This window comes from Amblyomma mixtum, chromosome 1, assembly GCF_055824585.1.
Source record: "Amblyomma mixtum isolate Tamu chromosome 1, ASM5582458v1, whole genome shotgun sequence".
NCBI lineage: Eukaryota > Metazoa > Arthropoda > Arachnida > Ixodida > Ixodidae > Amblyomma > Amblyomma mixtum.
Genome location: NC_143012.1, coordinates 322,773,478 through 322,796,753, shown reverse-complemented (window position 1 = coordinate 322,796,753; position 23,276 = coordinate 322,773,478). Strand labels below are relative to the sequence as shown.

The following is a 23,276-nucleotide window of genomic DNA, read 5'->3' as shown; positions in this document are numbered from 1 at the left end:
AGGTGCCTGTGTGCTGTGTGATGTCAGTGCACTTGAAGATCCCCAGGTGGTCGAAATTATTCCGGAGACCTCCACTACGGCACCTCTTTCTCTCTTTCTTCTTTCACTCCCTCCTTCCCTCCTACCCTTACGGCGCGGTTCAGGTGTCCGCCCAGATATGAGAGACAGATACTGCGCCGTTTCCTTTCCTCAAAAACCAATTTACCCGAAAGACGCGGGTTCGATCCCGGCCGCGGCGGTTAAATTTCTTTGGAGGAGAAATTCCAGAGGCCCGTGTACTGTGCAATGTCAGTGTACGTTAAAGAACCCCAGGTGGTCCAAATTTCCGGAGCCCTCCACTACGGCGTCTCTCATAGCCTTAGTCGCTTTGGGACGTTAAACCCCATAAACCAAACCAAACCAAACCAAACCAAACCAATTTACCTTTTTTTTTTGCAACGTGGGCTTAGTTAAAAGAAGGTGACGATAAAAAATAAATTTTGCAGTGATCAGCAGGTAAGTAAAAGAGCAACCAAACATCATTGAACACGTACTAAGCTTGTCGCAAGAGCGCTTTGGGGAAAGGAGCCATAGCGCTCGAGGGAGGAGCGCACGGGCAAAGAGACAAGCTTCACGGCCGGCTGACAGTTAATAAAAAAAAATAAAAACCGGTTGGCGTCAGTGGGTGCATATGTTATGAGGATCCTTGGAAATCGATCCTCGGCTGACTGTTTTTCTCCTCTGATTTATTTCACAGATTATACGCAACGGTATTCTGCACTCTCTAATTTGTGAAAGCAAAAATAAGCTCGCCTGTTTACTCCTTGAGCGCAAGTGTGGACGGAGCCAGTTCTTGCATGGCGAAAGCGTTCTTGGCTATTCGAACGGGGAACGCTGATACGTAAGTGTGAGGCCCCAGACGCGGCTGCAGAGAAGCGGAGGGGAGAGAGCGATTCCAAGGCCGGAGGGGGAGAGGTCTTTCCTTTTTTGCGTCGGGCCGTATGCAGATAGCATCCAGCGCTCGGTCCATGAAGGAGCTTTGCGGTGAAGGCTCATACAACGGGAGGGAAAGAAGGTGAGGGGGTCGACGTTAGAACGCATGGTTAAGCAGCGCGAAGTGGCTGTAGCGCGTCGAATTTGTGGGTACATCGTTACCACTGTTAAGAGAACGGAATGCTCTTCAAGTTACACGAGGACTGAAGTGTCAAGTGGCGACGCCAAGAAACGAAGCGGATAACCATATCGAAGGTATGTTCATGCTCATTGTTTTCGTTGAACAGCCAGCGAACGACTGGCGCATAAGGAATTTGGGTTTCTGAGTTACCTAGAAATGTTCGAAGGAGGTTCACTGCCACGCAAGATCCTCTTGCAGTTAAAAATTTTATTCCCTGTGCTGCAGGTTAGTACAGTGCAGTCAGAGGTGTCTAGCATAAACAAAAAAAAATTCTTACAGGAGTATTTCTCATGCGCCTTTGTTCATAACGTTCAACGCCGATGCGCCAGTTATTTCTACTTCATTGTAGTTTTTGCTTTACTCATATCGTTTGCCTCATGCCGGAGTTGCTGATATTACTGCTAAATCGCCGAGATGGGCACTTCCGTACGAAACAACGAAACAGCACTTCCGTCATCTGCGCTCCAAATAAGAATATTGTTACGTGGCAGGAGGCGTTCACAGCCCGCAGAACACTGGTGCACTCACACTGAACAGAACACAAGCACAGGGCGCACCGGACATCAAGACACAGGCCACTGCACAGGATTCAGAGCCCGAGCACGCGCCAAGCGCCCTCTCACTTCGTCTGCCTCATCGTCTCTGAGTCGACCCGTATCATGACCCCCGGGCGTGAAAGCACCGTCGCGGTGCGGCTCAGCGAGTGTCAGAAGAGGGTAGGTGGTAGGGCTTAAGGCGCGACACGTGCACAATATCGGAGGGTGGAGTACGGGAATTGCACTCGGGGAAGGCAGGCTCAATCTCGTATGTGACGGCTGTGACTTGGCGCAGCACGCGATATGGGCCCACATATCGAGAAAGAAGCTTTTCCGAGAGCCCTACACGGCGAGAAGGCACCCAGAGCAATACAAGGGACCCAGGCAAGAAGGCACTGTCCAGGTGGCGGCGGTTATAGTGCTCTTGCTGAGAAGCTTGGGAGGCTTGCAAGCGGGAACGGGCGACTTGGCGAGCATGGTCAGCATGGGCAATGGCTTCACGGGCGTATTCAGAATGTGCGGGAGGAGACGTTCGATACAATGTATCAAGCGGCAGTTGAGGCTCACGGCCGTACAAGAGGTAAAACGGAGAGTATCCGGCAGTGTCGTGGCGGGAGGAGTTATATGCAAATGTAACGTATGGGAGTGCGACGTCCCAGTCTCGGTGATCAGAGGAGACGTACATGGCGAGCATGTCGGTGAGCGTCCGATTGAGTCGCTCAGTGAGGCCATTAGTTTGGGGGTGGTAAGCGGTCGTCAACTTGTGCTTAGTTGAGCACGCGCGAAGAATGTCGTTCGTTTACCACTGCGGAAAGGAAGGTGCGGCCACGGTCAGTGAGCAGTTGGTGGGGTGCTCCATGATGAAGAATGACGTCCTGAAGAAGAAAGTCGGCGACATCAGCGGCAGTACTCGTGGGGAGCGCACGCGTTATCGCGTACCGGGTGGCATAATCTGTGGCGACTGCAACCCATCTGTTCCCAGAAGTGGACTCAGGAAATGGGCCGAGAAGGTCCAAGCCGATACGGTAGAACGGCTCCGGAGGGATGTCAATGGGCTGAAGAAAGCCAGCGGGAGCAGACGCAGGGCGCTTGCGACGCTGACACTCATCGCAAGCACCAACGTAACGGCGCACTGAGCGGTAGAGGCCAGGCCAGAAGAACCGACGGCGGATGCGGTCGTACGTGCGAGTAACGCCTAGATGGCCAGCAGTCGGGAGGTCATGAAGTTCGTGGAGAACGACTGTTCGTAAGTGCTTCGGGACGACGAGGAGAAGGTCAGGACCAGTTGGTTGAAGATTCCGGCGGTATAAAATACCATCAACGAGAGCAAAGCGGTTCAGTGAAGGGTCGGTTGGGGCGGACGTTAGGCGATCGATGATGGAGAGAAGCTCCGCATCCCGACGCTGTTCTTCGCCGATAGTTGTAAACGGAGTTAGAGAACAGGTCAATGGTGCTTGCGCTCGTCACAGTATTAGAGTGGGCAACAGGGTAACGAGAGAGACAGTCGGCATCTTTGTGCAACCGGCCAGACTTGTAGATCACAGCGTAGTCATATTCTTGGAGTCGTAGCGCCCAACGACCGAGGCGACCGATAGGATCCTTCAGAGAAGAAAGCCAGCACAGTGCGTGATGATCTGTCACAACTGTGAATGGCCTGCCATATAGGCAGGGACGAAATTTACCAACAGCCCAGACGAGGGCCAAGCACTCTCTTTCGGTAATGGAGTAGTTCTTCTCGGAAGGGGATAGGAGACGGCTGGCATAGGCAATTACACGATGTGTGCCGCATTGACGCTGGGAAAGGATTGCACCGATGCCATGGCCACTAGCATCAGTACGGACTTCCGTAGGAGCGGACACATCGAAATGTGCCAAGACCGGTGCAGTGGTAAGCTTTCTTATAAGGTGGGCAAATGCTTGGTCTTGGGAGGACCCCCAGGAAAAACTAACATCCTTTTTAAGAAGATCGGTGAACGGCTGAGCAATGTCGGCAAAATCTTGAATGAATCTACGAAAGTAAGAACAAAGGCCCAAAAAACTTCGGACGTCATTGCTCGAACGGGGTACTGGGAAGTATTTTACTGCTCGGATCTTGTCTGGATCGGGACGAACCCCCGTAGCATCGACGACATGGCCTAATATATTGAGCTGGCGACGCGCGAAACGGCATTTTGAAGAGTTCAGCTGCAGCCCGGCATGGCGAAAGAGGGAAAGAACTTGTGAAAGGTGGCCCATGTGGGACGAAAACGAGGGCGAAAACACAATTACATCGTCTAAATAGCACAGGCAAGTGGACCACTTAAATCCTTGCAGCAAGGAGTCCATCATGCGCTCGAAAGTCGCTGGGGCGTTACATAAGCCGAAAGGCATAACCTTAAACTGATATAAGCCATCAGGAGTAACAAACGCAGTCTTCTCCCGGTCCTGGTCATCCACAGCAATTTGCCAATAGCCAGATCGGAGGTCTATGGAGGAGAAGAATTTGGCTCCGTAGAGGCAGTCTAAGGCATCGTCGATTCGAGGAAGCGGATAGACATCTTTTTTAGTGATCTCATTCAAGTGACGGTAATCCACACAAAAGCGCCACGAGCCATCTTTCTTCTTGACCAAGACGACGGGCGAAGCCCAAGGACTGTGAGAGGGCTCAATGATGTTCTTCTCCAGCATTTTTGTCACTTCCGCCTGGATTACCTGTCGTTCGGCATGGGAGACCCGGTATGGTCGGCGGCGGATAGGAGGAGCATCGCCGGTGTCGATGCGGTGCGTAACGGTAAGAGCTTGGCCGAGGGCGCTGTTATGGAGGTCGAAGATGTCGGAATAGGACTCGAGAAGCGCACGCAGCTGAGAAGATTGGGCAGGGAGCAAATCGGAAGGCATCATTACCGTGATCGCGTCAGTCGAAGTGGGATCGTGAGCAGGGTCTGCAGGAGCTGATGCATGGGCAGTGTCCAATGGGGCAACTTGGCAGGAGCCAATAGGTGCGAACGTTGCCACGCATATGCCAGGTGGAAGGACTTGGGCTGAATAGCTGAAATTGATTAACGGAAGTGACACACTGTTTCCCCTGATTGTAGCGACAGTATGGGGCAGTGCAACGTTGCGGTGCAGCAAGACATCTGAAATAGGGGCGACTAAGTAGTCACCTTCGGCGACTGATGAGGTAGGACGTAGGGTAACGAATAAGGCGGCTAGGGAGGGCAGAGAAACTTGGTCGGGCGAATACAGTCTGGGAGAAGGCAAGGGTTCAGGATCGATGGCTGGGAGATCGAGGTGTAGGATGCCGTGCGAGCAGTCTATCAGGGCGGAGTGTTCTGATAGGAAATCGAGGCCGAGGATGAGGTCATGAGCACAAGGGGTCAAAACATTGAACTGCACCGGAAGGTCATGGCCAGCAACACTAACGCGTGCAGTGCAGAGTCCGTCAACACTAACTGTTCCGCCGTCCGCGACACGCACTCGAGACCGAGCTGGCGTGAGAACTTTACGTAAACGACGACGAAGTTGTGCACTCATGACAGAGATATGCGCTCCAGTGTCAACAAGCGCACGCACGGGAACACCATCAACACAAACGTCTAGTTGGTTCAAGTGGGAGGTCTGTAGAGGATTTGTGGGCCTGGTCGTGGATGCAGCGTCACCTCCGGGAGCTGCATCAGCTAGTTTTCCAAGTCAGAGCGGTCGTATGAGGCTGCAGCCGAGGATCGAAGGGACTGCGGGGATCGGAAACGACGGCCTCGTGGAGATGGAGAGCGGGAAGAACGACGTGGTCGGGAGCTGGTGAGATCGTTGGCCGAATCTGATTGGTCATGAGGTGGTCGGGGCGGAAAACGGCGGGGAATATCTGAACGGTTGTCGTAGGAGAGCTCGGTGCGAGGAGTCGGAAACCATCTATTGCGGCAGTGCCGGGAAATGTGGCCGACACAGGAACAATTGAAACATATGGGGCGATCATCAGGCGTGCGCCACTCTGCTGGATTTCGGTAGCGACGAAAGTTCGGAGCCCTGGGACGGTAAGCATTCCTGGTTGGAGGCCGGACGCTAGAGTTCCCGATGGAACAGATGGCAGGTGAGAGATTCAAATTTGCGAGTTCCTCTCGTACGACGGCTTGAATAAGGGACACATCGGGCAAGGGGTGACTGGGGATGGTAGGTTGGAGGACCGCAGGTGCACAGGCCTCCATTTCGCGGCGAACGATCCGGGTGACTGTGTCGTTGATGTTGAGAGGCGAAGTGGAAGGTGGGCTAGTTGGCGGCTGCTGCAAAACACACTAAGATGTGGCGGCCGTATGGGGAAGTCTTTGAAATTGTGGAAATATGCGCCGGCTCTTTACTTGCTCGAAGAGACGGCACTCCTTAATAAGGGCATCCACGGTATCACTGCCTTTGCAGAGAAGTAAATGAAAAGCGTCGTCCGCGATCCCCTTTAGGATGTGGCCCACCTTTTTCGATTCCGACATGGAGTTGTCAACCTGGTGACATAAGGCAAGGACGTCTTGAATATACGTGATGTAACTTTCACAGGTGGACTGAGCACGCGAGTCAAGATGTTTTTGGGCTGCGAGCTTCGAAGCATCTGGAGGTCCGAAGAGAGCGCGAAGCTTTTCTTTAAAGGTGTCCCAACTCGTTAATTCGTCCTCATGGGTTTCGTACCATTGCCTCGCTGTGCCAGACAAATAGAAAATGACGTTGGCCAGCATGACGGTGGGGTCCCACCTGTTATGGGCGCTGACGCGTTCATACATCAAGATCCATCTGTTGACGTTTTCAGTTGAGGCACCGGCGAAGATGTCGGGGTCACGGGGATGAGCCATGACCATGAATGTAGTGGCAGTGGGACTTGGCGAGTCGCCGGGCTGCGTCATTGTAGCGGTCCCGGTGTAGCGACCGCTGCGAAGCTCCGTGATGGAATAGGCCAGAACGAGAGGAAGGGGAAAGTCCTCACCTCCACCAAGATGTTACGTGGCAGGAGGCGTTCACAGCCCTCAGAACACTGGTGCACTCACACTGAACAGAACACAAGCACAGGGCGCACCGGACGTCAAGACACAGGCCACTGCACAGGATTCAGAGCCCGAGCACGCGCCAAGCGCCCTCTCACTTCGTCTGCCTCATCGTCTCTGAGTCGACCCGTATCAATATGAAAGGTAGGATGTCGTTAGCACTGCCGCTAAAGTCACCCTTGGAAGGTGCGTTAAACTTGCACACGCAAGACGCAGCAGTACCCGACAACCACTTCAATTTAACGGATACGTCGCAAAGCTCTCGCGAATAGAGTAGTTTTGTCAAATTGGAAGCCATTGCCAATGGCTAAACAGTGTGGTCATAAATGTGCTATTAATTGGTTTATCAACTGCAAGAACCAGCAGTCCGGCGCCATTTTCCCACGTTATTGAGAGCATGGGCATCGGTAGCATAACGTAGAAATATTCCACGTAGTGCAGGATTGCATCTGCGACAAATCTGGCACTTTTGGCAGCTGTTATTGCGCAGTTATAGAGCTAAAGCTTGCGTGGCAAAGACATTCTGGGACATAAACGAGGGAAACGTGCTTTGGAGGGGTTGTAATAGAAAACACGAGCCGTAAAGGGGCGGAGATTTTCGTCAAAAAACCCCTGCTTAATTAGTAGTATACGTAAATTTAATGATCCTGATGGTTCTATCAATGAAGCGTCAAGGTTTCAATACTAGCATGTGGTACTGCTGCACTTCAGATTGGCGGTCTTAATCGTTCTAGAGCTACCGCTTCTGCTGTGGCTGGACTATAGCTTAGCGAAGAGATACAGCACGGCACAGACAGGGCATAGTGTCCTGTCTCCCACAGCTGAATCCCGCAGTAGCGAAATTCGATTTGATTTATTTTCATGTATCACACATGCACGAGGAGATGTGAGAAAAAGCTGCTATTACGCAGCTTGACTCGGCTCCCATCGCCTATAAAAGAGCAAAGCATCAGCTACAGATGAATATGATGTCAACTAAAAACAAACAATATGCACGTTACTGAGCTGCAATCAACACAGCGAAGAGTTACAATCTATTAATAACACAGATAATAGCAAATCTACACAATGAATTTCGAGCAAAAAGAAACAGGAATGATGTAGTACCACATTAGTCACGTTAGACCATGTTCATAATTTTGCAGATGTGGAGAAGAACATGACGAAAACAACCGGTTCAGCGCACTCAATGCCAAGTCCTCGATGCTGACTCCCTTATTTCTGAAAGAATTCAGTATATTCAGAATGGCTGTACACAATACTTGAACACCGTAATTGGGCCGCGAATGAGGCACAAACCAGAATTCGGCATGCAGCGCGGAATAATAATTACTCTTAGGTCTTAAGCATGCTATGCATGTTGGCAAGTTGATTTCTTGTTCTTGTTGGCTTCTGAAAGTTTTGCACAGGCGATATTTGTATAGGTCTGATAAAGGTATTAAAAACTTTCTAAACAAAAGGCAGGGTTGTGGGTTGAAGAATTGTTAGAGGTAATTTTAATTAGCCAATTTTGGAGTTTCATTAGTTTGAACATATTTGCAGCCGTCGTACCCCACACCGAAAGAGTACTGTATATGAGAAAGAAAAAGTAGATGACAGATGATAAATCTAGTGTTTATAGGTAGTAACTGCCTGTTGCAATACGATATGCCTATTACACGTGCCGATTTAGTTACCACTTGGTCTACATGCATATTTTCCACATTTTGTCCACATTCGTCCATATTTTCCTACCATTGCATATTTTCCCGAAAAAAAATACGCCTAGAGGTTTGAAACTATTGACTATTTCTATGGGTTTATTATTTAACATTAAATGATAATTAATGTTCACTTTCTTCCCTCTCACTCGAAAAATTACATCCTTCGGCACGGTGTGGCGTACCTTCAAACCCGGCGATACTGGAGTCGGTAGCGAAGACTTTGCGCCAAAAACTGGATGCGATACGATGAGCTGCTCGTAGACGCCTTGTCGGTTATCAGCCGTCGATCCGAAAAAAGCACCGATAACCTTATTCAGCGCGAATTCGGGTCACGGTGTTTACGGAACGCGTGGCCTTCCGAACCAGCGCTTGCAGGTCGTACCGCAGCAGAGCTGTAAAATACAGAAGAATGCGCTGAGAGCTGTCCTTTTTGTTGCTACGCCGCTGCCCAAATGCTGCCTTATTCCTTCGATAAAAACGAATAAAGAATACTGCGACAATGAAAGATTTTTGGGTACATGAAAAGTGCTTTAAATGTTCAGCCCGTTTCGCACCTTCCCACAGTGAAGCATCTTCGTCAGGAAACTCTGCAGTCATGAAGATGAAACATTGATCTTAACAATTTCTTGAGGTTCGAGCCTTAGGAAGGAGAGGAAGGCACACTGCAGCGCGCTAATTCCGCGTTATGTGGAGAAATTGTATTGCTAATAAGTATCGTTGGAAAACCACAATTGTGCATGTACTATGTACATATGGTTATCAGGACGATGGCAAGGCTGCATTGTGTTCTTAAACGGAAAAAGAAGTCCTCCATGGCGACATCGTTATTTGATAATATATCAGATGACACCGTTGTTGGAAGGGTGCTCGTGCCCAGCGCGCATTGTGTTGCCATGCGTATCTCTCTGGCCAAAGGGCACAATCTTTTGGTGTGTCCTGCCGCATTCGCAGGATTGTGAAATTCTCGCTTTAACGAGAACTAAATGGTCCTTGCGAATTTCCTGATGTTCGGCCGCCGAGGCGGCTGAGGCCTAGGCAACCTAAATGCCTGCGCAGCAGTATAGTGGACACTATAATTTTGCCGACAATATAAATACAATGCAGTGATGGCGGAAAATGAGCCATTGCATTTTCCCGACAGTTACTTTCTTTTTTAAACAAGCGGCATAGTCAACCTACCATAAATGCTTCTTCCAACAGGGAGTGCCTCTGCGATGTCTACTGTGAAAAGCGAGGCGAGAGTTGCGGGTAATGGCTTACCGCCCGGCCTCCGAGAGCTTGCACGCCAAGAATTAGGAGAGACAGACGTTGTAAGACGGGAAGCTCTGAAGAAACTGCGTGAACTCATTAAGGGTAAGCCTACACAAACACACAAAGCATGCTTTTAGTGGATTGTTTGGCAAAACTCGACAGAAATTTCCAAATCACAGCCTTATTTTTACTATTCATGTCCACTGGCGAACAAACATCAAACATTCGATAGGCCGCCGCGGTGGCTCAGTGGCTATGGTGCTCGGCTGCTGACCCGAAAGACGTGGGTTCGATCCCGGCCGCGGCGGCTAGAATTTCTTTGGAGGAGAAATTCTAGAGGCCCGTGTGCTGTGCGATGTCAGTGCACGCTAAAGAACCCCAGGTGGTCCAAATTTCCGGAGCCCTCCACTACGGCGTCTCTCATAGCCTCAGTCGCTTTGGGACGTTAAACCCCATAAACCAAACCAAACATTCGATAGGAACCGTCCTGGCATCCCGCTCAGTATATACGAAACACCCAGCTGAAGCAAACTTCCGTGCAATTATAACGATATTAAAGGTGCAGGGAAGAGGAATCTGAACTCGTCTTTTTGCCGCGGGAACTTAATCTACACGTTCCGAGCATTCTTAGAAACTTCGATTTATTGCCTTGTGTGGCCGATTTCCCTAATTAAATCGAGTTAACGTCCGGCTCCCGCCTTTTTTTTTTTTTAATTCTCCCCGTACGGTGGGCGGAGTCGACCAACGCGTGAAGTGCCTTTCACCCAGTCCCGTGGCGGCTTGCCGCCCTGCCATCGCCGGAGTAATACGTAGTAATCCGTAGAAGCAAATAGTGGGCGCGTATTTTTATATCTGCGGGCTTATTTTGCGGCTATACTATCTGCGAATGAAACTATTTATTCACGGAAACCTAAAAAACTAAATAAACCGAAACCAAAGCCTCCACGCAGCTGGCTGAAAGGCACTCCACGCGTTGGTCGACTCCGCCCACCGTACGGGGAGAATTAAAAAAATTAAGGCGGGAGCAGGACGTTAATTGGATTTAATTATAGAAATCGGGCAATAATTCGAGGTTTCTAAGAATGCTCTGAACGTGTAGATCGAGTTCCCGCGGCAAAAAGACGAGTTCACATTAAAATATCGCATTCTCCCCAAACCCGGGCGCAGAGAGCTACAATGCACGGGGCAAAATCAAGATATTACGCAGTGTCGCAGTGAATGCACTTGCAATGGCTCCATGGCTACCAACGCTATCTTTCTGAGCCTGTTGGTACAGTAAACACTCAATCCAGACAAAACCTGGAACTGTCTTCTTCCATGACTCGCTACAGACTTGCAATGACTTTTCGGCTCTTAGCAAAGCAAAAAAAAAAAAAGTCCAGCAGGCGTCTATGCCAGCCTCCTGTATTAACAATGGCGGTTATATCACCAAAATATTGCGAATAAAGCTCTCTCCTGCCCTTCCTGGCCCAGTAACTTTTTTCCCATTCCGGTTCAGGGTTCGACGGACTGCACGGCATCGTGGAGGCTATAACTTATAAGGTGCCGGGCCGCGCCCTGATCTGAGTGACGTAATTCATGTCCGCCGCAGCATGGCACATCGCGAATGACCGATAAACGACGCATACACTATGCATCCATTAAAAAGCGTGCAATCTGAGAGGCATTGGTATTTCAGGAGGCGCTGGCCTATGCGAAAATGCCTCTATCATAAATTTAGAAACCGAGGTTCCTTTAGTTGAGATCATATTTTAACTGTTCTCAACCGGCCAATTCAGTTCACAGCGACTGTCACCTGCTCCATGTTCTCGGCATTTGTAGCCATGAAAAGTGTGGTGCACGCGGTTTCGGTTTATGGTTTATGGCGGTTTAACGTACCAAAACAACTTAGTCTATGAGGGACGCCGTAGTGAAGGGCTCCGGAAATTTCGACCACCTGAGGTTCGTTAACGTGCACTGACATCGCACAGTACACGGGTCTCTAGAATTTCGCCTCCACCGAAAAGCCGCCGCGGCCGGGATTGAACCCGCGCCTTTCGGGCCAGCAGTCGAGCGCCGTAACCACTGAGCCACCGAGGCGGGGCGTATTCGGTACGAAGTGTAGCGTTCGGTATCAAGAGTGCAAGAGCGCACAACCAAAGATCCGCGCAAGATGGCATGCTCCGAGAGGATGGACTCTCTTTATTCTGCTTAGATACGCATGTATCCTCATTATGTCTCCAGTGAACAAACGAACCAGACGAATTTAGCATACGTTTTCCTGCATGACCATGTCAACGCTCGTATATTTGGAGATAGCTGCTGCCACACTAAAATCTGCGGTACAAGGATTTAGTGGTTGTTTAATTCATGCAATAACCATCGAGAGTCAGAAGATTTTTTTCAACATCTTTTTACAGTCAATATGCTAAACCATACGCGGAGCGCTTCGTTCATATTCGCTGGTCAGGCCGCTTTATCAAGATTACTGTGACGTTCCCATTGGACTATATTGAATACCAAGACATAGGCGGGCACTATGAATCGACCAGCCGAAATCAGGAGTGATGACTAACGCATACCTTGTCTAATGGGGTAGAAGGGTTGTCTTCTCTAGGACACGACAAAAGAAGGCAATCAGGAAAAGGCAATTTCATGAACGAGGAAAGTCTAGAACTGCCTTGGTGCTATCCAGTGTCGCTGAATACTATTCGCACAGACGTCTCATGTTGATTTACGAATAGTTTTTAAAGCTGGATGGGGGGGACAGCGTGTAAACTGGAAGAAAAACTAATATTTGTCGTGGACTCTTTGATTGGCCAGGCGAGCCTTCGCTGCCCTGCGGCACAGACGAAGCCTTCCTAACCGTTTTTCTACGAGCTCGCAAGTACGACACACTGGGAGCTTTCAAGAGAGTGAAGGGTATTTATCAATCACAAGTAAACAATCCGGAGATGTTCGAAGACTTGGGTGTGCACAGTATCCCTTTCGACGCCGTCTGCCGCAAGCATCAACTTTTTACGCTGTCTCAAGGAACGGATCCACAAGGGAGGCCTGCAGGATTGTTGAAAATAGGTAAGCTAGATACCGTCAAACATGGCAATATATGTAAATATATGTGCAAATATATGGACGCTTAACATAGGCCAAAGTAAAGATTGATAAAATAACATAATCCCTCCTTATAGATTTGTCGTCAGCTTGTGTGCAGAAGGGACTTGTAAATGTTCTTGAGGTAGACTTAAAGGTGCACTGAAGAGGAATCTGAACTCGTGTTTTCGCCGCGAGAACTCAATCTGCACGTTCCGAGCATTCTTAGAAACTTCGATTTATTGCCCTGTGTGGCTCATTTTCCTAATTAAATCGAATTAACGTCCGGCTCCCGCCTTTTTTTTTTTTGAATTCTCCCTCGTACGGTGGGCGGAGTCGACCAACGCGTGCCAGTCCCGCGGCGGCTTGCCGCCCTGCCATCGGCGGAGTAATACGTAGTAGTCCGTAGAAGCAAATAGTCCGCGCGTATTTTTATTTCTGCGGGCTTATTTTGTGGCTATATTATCTGCGAATGAAACTATTTATTCCCGGAAACCTAAAAAACAAAATAAAGCGAAAGCAAAGCCTCCACGGAGCTGGTGGCAAGGCACTCCACGCGTTGGTCGACTCCGCCCACCGTACGAGGGAGAATTAAAAAAAATGCGGGAGCCGGACGTTAATTCAATTTAATTAGGAAAATCAGCCACACAGGGCAATAAATCGAAGTTTCTAAAAATGCTCAGAACGTGTAAATCGAGTTCCCGCGGCAAAAAGACGAGTTCAGATTCCTCTTCAGTGCACCTTTAAAGGCGCGGAGCTGTGGTGGGCATAGGTGACCAAGAGTTCGCAGATGTCCACGCGGAAAGTGAGAGTTGGGCTGTACTCTGATCACCACCAGAAGTAACACTGCTGTAAAATAAAATGCTCCGGCTACCCACAGGACTCTGATATGCCCGCCAACCGTCGCATGAGCACTACACACGTTACTGAATTTCTTTGTTGGCAGGTATGGCCTCTTTCCCTGGGAGTACGTCCGTATTCGGAGATCGAAGGTTTTTATACTCCGCTGCAGTAACCACCTTCGTATTTGAGCTTCACACATCAAGAGGGTACGGAATGGCGGATCGATCGCGGCCGCGCAGGCCGAATTTCGATGGAGGCGAAATTCTAGAAGCCGTGCACTGTGCGATGACAGGGCACGTTAAAGAACCCCAGGTGATCGAAATTTCCACTGTCCTTCACTACAGCGTACCGTAAAGCATGAGTCGCTTTGGGACGTTAAATCTCCATAACGAAACGAAACCGGAATAACGTATCACCCAGTGGACTAGACGTTCCATAATAGTCACGGCAGAAATCGCGAAGCATAAGTGCTATGCGCAGCAATCAGCTATAACTGAATGGATTCGAGTCCTGTTCCAAGCAAGATGCACGGAATATGCACGGATTCAAAAAAGCAGTCCCCGCTCTTCATCGGTTTCTGTTCAGCTGCCTGTTTAGCGCGGTTACGCTCCTATATCAATTGCTAAATCCTTCGCACGGTTAGCAATGTAGACCGGATGATCAGACTCTGCCCGACGTCTGCTAATACCCGCAATCGAGGACATCGGCTCCGGCTGACTCGCTTCGTGCGTAGCGAAACACTGGATAGGCAGCGCGCAGCGCCCCCGGAGACGGCGGAGCGCGCAGTTGCAGCTGCTGCGAGTCACGTGGCACGTCATGTGGTTACTTAGGGAGCTCCGCTCCTCCTGCTCAAGGTCATTCGTGCAGACACGGCGAAATCAGCGCCGCTAGGCTGCAAAGCTTACGCTTTAATACAAACATGATTACCTTTAGCACGAAAAGGCCAGTACGCTCTTGGACACGGATGGGCTCGACGATTCCTTCCTTGTGCCCCCGGTCCTTGTATCTCCTCCAGAGATAAGCAAGAACCGACTGGTTAAAGTTTCAATGTCCGCATCATCCGTGTGCTCTCATTGGTGCGCGTATGTATTTTTCGTTCTACTGTGTATGTACGGAAAAGTATAAACGGGTGGATTACGAACCAAAACGGTAAAGCTGCATGCAGTTACATAGGTGCATTTTTCTTACTCTATTGCTGTTGATAAGGAAGATATTGAAACCGCCAATGAAGACTTGCAAAAAGTATCATCCACGTAGTTTCATTTGTTGTTCAAAAACGACCTTTCATGCAGCCGCAACATGTTCAGCGGAACAAAGGAGCCATGGTCTCGCACTTCCGTGTTCTCCGTGGATAATAACGTCCTGCGGTCACTGCATCGCTTCCTCAATCCCACCTGATCAGAGCGCATATCCCCGCTATGAAAAGCGTTCTAGTGAATTGATTCCTGGTCGTTTGAACGGCCGGGATTCTTTGTCAGAAAGTTCAATGCAACGGAGGCTTTGAATTTTGCCTCAATCGAAACGTGGCCGTTGGCCCCTGCAATCGAACCCGTAACCTTGTGCTTACTATCTTGACGCCACTGAGCCACCGGAGAGGGTGCTTTTGAAACTAAAGCTTGCAAACCAGCATGAAGTAGGCGCTACGTTTGCTGTCTCGAACAAGTGCTGATACTTTCTCTTACAGGGTACGCAGTAGGGCTTGTGCTCAGTTTGTACAGTCGCGGCCATAACAATACGGAGGACGTTTCGGTGTTCAAACTTCCCTCAAGCCTTATCTAGCTAAGATTAGTAGGCGCTTACGACATATACCAACAAAATAGTCCTATTGCCCCTCGGAACACGAGAGAAGATTTAGAACGATGAAGCGCGCGCGTTATTATGCTTGGTGGCAGCTATACCATTGACACAAATTTTAATGAACGTGCTTTTATAATGGTTACTTCATCAGTGTACCAAACGGACAAGAAAGCGCTTTGTGAGATTTTATTTGCATGGTTTAAAACGGCACACTCAGTCTTGAAGGATTTGTCTTTTAGAGCGCAGATCTAAGGCACCCGTTTCTGTGTTTCGCGGCGTCGCCGTCGCCGTTGTCCGCTGTAACCAGGAGAGGGTAAAAGCGAACCTCCTCCCCTACTTAGCAAGGAACAAAAAAAAATTCAGGGGCACTTTGGCTCTCTAAAGCGCTGCAAGGCGAAAGCGTTTCCTGGCGCAGTTTTTATTATTTTTTTTATTTTTCATATTCTATTTTTTATTTTTCATTATTTTTTTGTTTTATTTTTTTCACTTCTGCTTCTTTTTATCGTTACTTCTTAATTCCTTTATTTTATTTATGAAACCCATGCATTCTCTAGATGCGCCTTTATTCATGCTCAAACAAGCCTTCGTGGTGGAGGGGTAGCGTCTCCACTTCAAATGCCAAAAGCCCTCTTTTCATTCCCATCCTCGACACAGTTTTTTTTAAAGTAGTGACACCGAAACGCAGACACACCTGCCGACACGGCTTCTAACGCCAGTATGAGGCATTAAAGGCTTCCGCCTTAAAACAGCACCGCGCGGACGGCTCTCGCCGGCGTGCGTCGTAAAACGGGGGAGAAGGAACCTCTGGAGAGCGACTAGCCTTGTGTGTGTAGCTGCCGCCTCTCTCACCGCTCGCCGACGCGGCGCGCGAGGGTATAGCCGTCGATTGTTCTAGACTGTCCGAGTTGTTTCTACTCGATGTTGACGAAGAGGGCGTAGCCTTGCGTGCGCTAAGAGATGCCCTCCATCTCTTCACTCGCGCGACGGCGGCGGCGCCACGACAGCAAGTTTCAGATGGTCCTCGAAGCCACTTCCGGCCTTTGACCAATAAGGACGCGCGCCCAGCGCGAGAAGGAGGAGACTGCACAGCCGACACTGTGTGCATGTACACGCCTGCCTTGGCGCGAAGACAGACGTGGAGCAAGCATATATAAGAAGGGCGTTGACCACCCGAGCCACTTTTTATGCTTCAGTGAACTATTTGTGTTTTGTTTGTTTGTGTCTATATCTTGTGGTAGTGTACTTTAAGTGCAATAATTCTTTTGTATTGTAATCTCTCTCAAGTGTAACTTTACTGTTAGTAATGTGTTTCTTGAAGAAAGAATATGTCTGAAAAATAAAAAGCAGTCTGTAATTATACATGCATGTCTTGCTCGCATTCTTTGCCTCAATCTACCGAAAAGCTGAAACAGCTGATGAGCTGCGCTCAGATTTCTGATTAGGAAATAACGTAATCTTTGGCAATTTTTTTTGGCTTCCCCAACAAAAGTTATTTCCAACATTTTTGCTTAAACGTTACCTTTACAGTTTTTTTTTAAATACGCATTTTCTTTCTAGGAAAGTGGAATACTGACATCTGCTCCATTGACGACATGTTCAGAGTAGGAACACTGCTAGTTCTGCATCTCCTTCGCAAGGAAGTGTCCCAGATAAGGGGAATAGTGTTCGTAATCGACGTAATGGGATTCGGACCTCACCATTTGATGCATATCACGCCTTCGGTCATCAGGAAGGTAATCTCGCTTGTGCAGGTAAGTAGAGCGTCTCGCATGGAGAGCAAACGGTACGTTGTAATAATGATCAGGATATTTTGTTCCTAGGTACTAAAGATGACTTCCATGCTTTTATCATGCTGCCACTTGTTTAGTGTACTAAAAGCTCGCTCTGTTAAAGCCTCAATAGGCGATAGCCGCAAATGGCCCGATAGATTGATAGTGGACGATTGCATCACCACGTTTTCAGCCGCGTACAGATATGGTATTTCTTTCCGTAGGTAGGAAGGGGATCACTTTTTGACTAACGCAATGTTCGTTTCCTGTGTTCGTGGGCGCGTGTTAACTGAATGTCGTGAAGGGAAACCACTCGCCGATTGGTAAAGTGATTCCAGTTGAAGTAGAGATTCCGTCTTTCGTGCGCCAATTGCTATCTCATGTTTCTCAATAGTCTCGGTACCAAATAACACAGCGTGTTCTATATTTGAACGCCAGAAATTTACAATACGTGCTATTGTTTTTTACGCACAGAACAACACGGATATTCCGCAAGAGTGGTTTTTTGATACTATTCTTCTCGAATAGTGAGCCGCCGCGGTGGCTCAGTGGCTATGGTTCTCGGCTGCTGACCCAAAAGACGCGTGTTCGATCCCGGCCGCGGCGGTTGAATTTCTTTGGAGGAGAAATTTTAGAGGCCCGTGTACTGTGCGATGTCAGTGCACGTTAAAGAATCCCAGGTGGTCGAAATTTCGGGAGCCCTTCACTACGGCGTCTCTCATAGCCTTAGTCGCTTTGGGACGTTAAACCCCATAAACTAACCAACCTATTCTTCTCGAGTTTATATGCGTCACAGCGTTAATTCATTTCACCCCCCCCCCCCCCCCCTACTGACTACGTCTTCCTCATTTCGGGCCCTTTGTTTTCAGGTTTTATTTATCCTTATTTAGAGTTAGATAGAAGTTCATGATGAAAACACCTTCGACGATATTACTTGCGAACTGGGTACCGGTGAAGCTTTTCTAGGCATCTCTAAGTAACTCGTTCCTTCTCTGGAATTATTTTTGCCATCGAAAATAATTGCTAGCATCTGTTTTGCTGAACGACATAGTAAACGCCCTTATTATTTATTGGCCTCCTTGAGTAATTACGGAAACATTGTCCGCGGTTCTGTCATCACAGTTAATAAGTGTGGTTATTATTTTTCATAACTGGGTATAAATTACAGGTTACATAAAAAAATCCTCAATACATTACAAACGTGTTTTTTGTCCGTTTATTGCATTTAATCCGTTAAGTGCACGACCAGCGTCATGAGGAACCACCTCCGCATTCATTTCAGCTCTGCCCGTTTTTGCACGCACTAGATTTTTCAAAAATAGACATGGAACTAGGAGCTGCGCTCCAGGGACGTGCTTGTACCTGCTGAGAAAGGGCTTTATTCTCACTGCATGACCCAAAAAAGAACCTCTGTAAACTTTCAAGCATCAATATCATGAGAGCTAAACTCTCCAGTATCCGATGTCCTCAGTGCTGCAGATTAAATGTTCTTCAAGTAATTAACGCAAACTTAGTTCATGCGACAGCATTTTTCGCTCCTACAAACTTGCTGCTGAATGGAGGAAGCTTCATTTCATAACAAAAGCTCGGTTTCTTTTTTTTCCTGTTTTTTTGTAGGAGTGCTGCCCCTTACGGATCAAAGGAGTCTATGTTGTCAACCATCCTGCAATATTTCATATTCCCTTTGCTGTTGCCAAGCAATTTCTGAAACCTAAACTAAAGAAAAGGGTAAGACTCCCCAGAAAATTTTCAAAAAGGTTTTTTTATTTTATACGCTTGGCACTTGAAGGGCCCACCGTGAGCACTTATGCGATAAATGCCGGGTACAGCTTCGGTAGATGTGCTTGTTTTCGTGATAGGGAATGGCCCTAGTTTCTTTGCTTATTATTTCAACTCGACGCTTAGGGAATGATTTCTCTGATGTGTGCACATTCGTAGTTGTCAGGAAAGACCTCCACTAATTTTAAAAAAATTATTTTTTTAGGTTATAAAGATGGCTTCTCCGGCATTGTAATATCATCCCTACCAGACATAAGGAAACGGGTGACCATGCTAACTAGCAAGCAGGTTAAGCAATTTATAACACATAACATTTTAACCATTTGATTTAGGTGCCTGATAAAAATTGATTTGTAGCTGGCCGTCAGTGACAGCCTTATTAAATTTAAGAATTTGACAAGTGTGATAGCCGTTGACGCTGAGGCTCAGTAATTTTGTTCAGCCACGAGCGCCTTTCAAAGAACGTGCGTATACGCCACTCCTTACAGCATGTGTCAGGTGACCTTCATTGTCCTGTATACTTTGCAGCATCGAGCAGTGGCAAGTACCGCAGTGCGCGTGGGGCAAATAAGGCCACGTGGCATGGGCGCTACGGAGTGGCGCGGTGCTTAAAGAATTTTACAATACGCAACGCTTAAATGGCGCGCATTATTATTGCGAAAGCAATACTGCTAGCACTTTTCTGTCGTCGGTGGAGGTCGTTCCTTCGCTCCGTAGCAGCTGCGGCGCACGACCACGTGGCAGCGTGACGTCTCTACGAGAGGAGAGCAGGGGCCCCAACTCGTCTCTTCGGCCGTAGTCGTTCCTTCGCTCGGCGTGGCGGCTACCACGTGACGGCCTCCTCGGCCCGCCGCGTGAGGGCGCTCGCTAGGAGAGGATAAACGGGGCGCCGCAGGCCCGCTCCGCTTGAGGAGTTGTACAAGGCGTCACTGGAGCGACGCCTTGTACTCGGCTTCCTTTGTTTGTACAGTGTTTGTCTTGAGACACGCTGGTTAGAGCGTACGAGTTTTGAGTCGGAACTCCTCACTTTGCAGTGAAACACGAACCGCCTTTGCAGGCTGAGTGCTCGAAACTAGGTTGCCCCCGAAGGGGCGCAGCGGGGTTTACGGAGCTTCCTCCAAGCGCCCACCCCTGAAGAAGCCTGGCGACGGGCCGGTGGTGGCTTGTACCCATTTTTACCGGTGGGTGTCCGGCGGTGGGTTTCGAACCAACCACCTCCCGCAGCCGAAGCGGACGCCCTGACCACTAGGCCACGACTCCGCTTAGTCATGTCTGAGGAGTTGTACAAGGCGTCGCTGGAGCGACGTGCTGCGCGCAAACGCCGGCGCCGTGCCGAGGAGACAAATGAAGAAAGGCAAACAGATGAAGGCAAAGAAACAGTAGAAACCATGTTGTGTCCAGAGTAAATCCTTTAGTTGCACAAAAGGCGAAGCCATGCCAAACCACCAGCAAAGCCAAGCGCAGCCAGGGAGCTATTGCTTTCGCAATCACTCAGGCTTAACCAGAGCTAAGCCACAGCTAAATTTTTTTTGAAAAATTCATAGAAACACACCGCCGACGGTAAAGTCGTTTCCGAATTTATATTAAAAAAAACAGACAGGGCTGTCCCGGCGACCAGCAACAAAGCCCGTAACAGTAATAGTTAAGAGAGTAATTGGTATATTTACACAGCCGGCTTCCTTGCATTATTGAACTAATTTTTGATGTCTACCAATACTGGCTCTGCCATACCAGAGAAGCCATCTTTCTAGCTAAAAAAGCTAATGTAAAAATTAGTCGCGGGCTTCTTTGATAAGCGCGGCATAAACAATTGACGCTACGTGCGCTGTGCGCTAAGGCTACGAAGTCTTTTACCGCCACGCCACTGCGCTCCATGTGCCAAGTTAGAGGAAGAGAATGCGGTTCTATTTACAGGCACGCCAGTTTTCAAATGATCTATCGCGCTCCTTCCAATCAGTAACACCAAAACAAATGACGCTACAGTGCAGTTTAGTGGGTGCTTGCGTGGCATATACTACAGTAGATCCTGGCAGCGTAACTACCATTGCACGGTTTGCGACGGTACCGATCACTGAAGCTGCGCTTAGCTGACACCGCAGTTGGGAGTACAGTACCAGAATAAACGAGACGGAATGTCTGTTGCTGGTTTGCGGGGCCCTCGTGACTCAGGGGAAAATGAGGCTGTCTGGGCTTGCTAAGCGTTCTGGATTTGAATTGGCCGCTTGGCTTGTAATAATACTGAACTTAAATACTCGGAGCAGAACAGTGAGACTATAACGAATACGACGAAAATTGAAAGAATATTCAACAGTTAGGGAAGTAATAAGCAGTTTATTATCCCTCCCTACACACGGTTCGATGCTGAGTATGTGGCAACTTAATCTACTACACACGATATAGCTCTACTCCCAACAGTGCCACTCCCATAAATGAACACTGGGAGGCCTTGCTGCTCACCTCGCAGAAGAAGATTGTCAGAGAGGCCAGAGTTACAGCTCAGGCGAAGACACTGCTTTAATCCCCCCCCCCCCCCCCCCCCCCCTCCGCTCCATCATCGTTACTAGCAAAGGTTTTCATCACCACGATAGCCAGAGAAGTTCTGCAACTCCAAAGGAATAAATCTATGTCAAGTATCCACATGCGTTTAGGGCTTATGATGCCCCATTGGCACACTTGCCTTGCCTCTGAATCCCAAGCAGCTTCGTAATGAAGTTCCCCTTTCCCCAGATTTCTTAGCTTCGCAGAGAAACCATCACTCCCTTTCGACTAACGCAAATGATTTGGCAGAAGCAATAATTGAGCTATCACCGCTCTGGGACCTGACTTTCATCCTAGCAACCAATGGATAAAAGAAATACTTTTCAACTGATGTCAAGAACTCACAGGCCCGTCTATCAGAGTTAAACTGTTTTTTATAGCACGCGGTGACTGCTCCCTGAATTTGTGCGTGCGGCTTTCAGATTCACCTTTTCGGCTACGACGTGAGCAAGCTACAAGGCCTGGTACCGGCTGACCTCATCCCAAAGGAGTACGGGGGTACTCACGAGAGCTACGACTACGATGAGATGGAGAGGCAAATGAAAAACAATGAGAAATGGTTCCGTGAGTTCCTACGGACATCGAAAGGCGACAGTGCTGGCCGACGTGGCAGTCATTTTAACGGACTATAAATGGTGCCCCAACCTTGGCGACTTCGCGGTGTGACTGTAGCTGGTGTTCCCTGTGCAACTGTAGCGAGTGTAACGGGCTGAAGCGCAGACAACCGCCTCCGCGCTTCAGATATTACATGCACACGTCGTGCCCACTCATCGAAATGGTGCCGTTGTCCGGATCTCAGTACCATCAGCCTGGATTGTGAGTTCATCGTGGCCAGCTTGTTCTCCGATGTGGTTCTCACTCGTGAAATGCCTGCACACAAATCGTGGTAAGAGCTGGTTTTTGTGCGGAACTGTACCGAATGTACGCTTATGTGTGGAACATCGTGATTATAGTCTCGAGGAATCATCTACTGCGCGCGGACATCGTTTCCACCTCGTGAAAAAATGTCACTGTGCCGGTGAATTCAACGTCGTGGGCTTATTCAGTGTGAATCAGAGAGTGAATTCAGCGTCCCCAGTTTCTTCACTGCTGCTATTGCTTCCTGTGAACTATTTCACATGGGCCTTCCCCGTGGGGCCCAAATCAATGCTGCCCATTCCTGCCGGATTTTCGGGAACATTTGCCGTCAAAATATCATCTTGCATTTTGGATACTCTGTTCATAAGGGCAATTAAATATATTTTGTGTCTCCACAAGCGCCGTCCGAATGAATGATTCCACACGGTATCCTAAGTGGTTGTGCCACCGTCTATTTTTTTTATCCTTCAGCAATTTGTTCAGATAAAGATAAAGGCAGCATGACGGTGAGTGCAAACATGTAACCCAAGGATGTTGTTCTATTTCCGAAGGCGAGTTGTTTTGGGTCTTAAGGGCCTGATATATGGATGCTATTATGTGAGAACACCAGGTGAAATGTTTTTCTTTTCGTAAAACTCTCGTGCCACTTTCTCGCGCTACAAGAAATATCGGAGCGCACCTACGGCTAATATGTGCCCTTAATGCGAATTTATGTCTGTTATTTTCTTTCTCTTTTCATTTTTAATTTATTTTTTTCCTCCTTTCCATTGGCATACGGTTGTAAGGCAGCGCATATTACTGGGTTCACATTTGTTCGCCAAGAAGCAACACGACACTGTTTTTCGCTTCCTTCCATGCCTCAGATGCTGAAGGCGATATGCTGAGGATTTCACGAAACTGATGCGGCAGGTTCCAGTGCTGACCTCGTTCAGCTTCGCACTGTGGTATGCTTTACGCTTAGAACAGCTATTGCAGCGAAT

The 23,276-nt window shown here is 48.6% G+C and overlaps 1 protein-coding gene and 1 long non-coding RNA gene across 2 annotated transcripts in view; one reads left to right on the top strand and one right to left on the bottom strand.

Annotated features, from left to right (window-relative positions):
• LOC149372722 (uncharacterized) overlaps window positions 1-23,276 on the bottom strand; it is a 273,432-nt gene that overhangs the window by 124,958 nt on the left and 125,198 nt on the right. The gene's annotated exons all lie outside the window — the stretch shown is intronic.
• The window catches only part of LOC149372727 (alpha-tocopherol transfer protein-like), a 40,023-nt gene continuing 33,731 nt past the window's right edge, over window positions 16,985-23,276 (top strand). The window contains exon 1 of the mRNA XM_089568125.1: window positions 16,985-17,103. The gene's annotated coding sequence lies outside the window, so the exon portion shown is untranslated. The remainder of the gene's footprint in view (window positions 17,104-23,276) is intronic.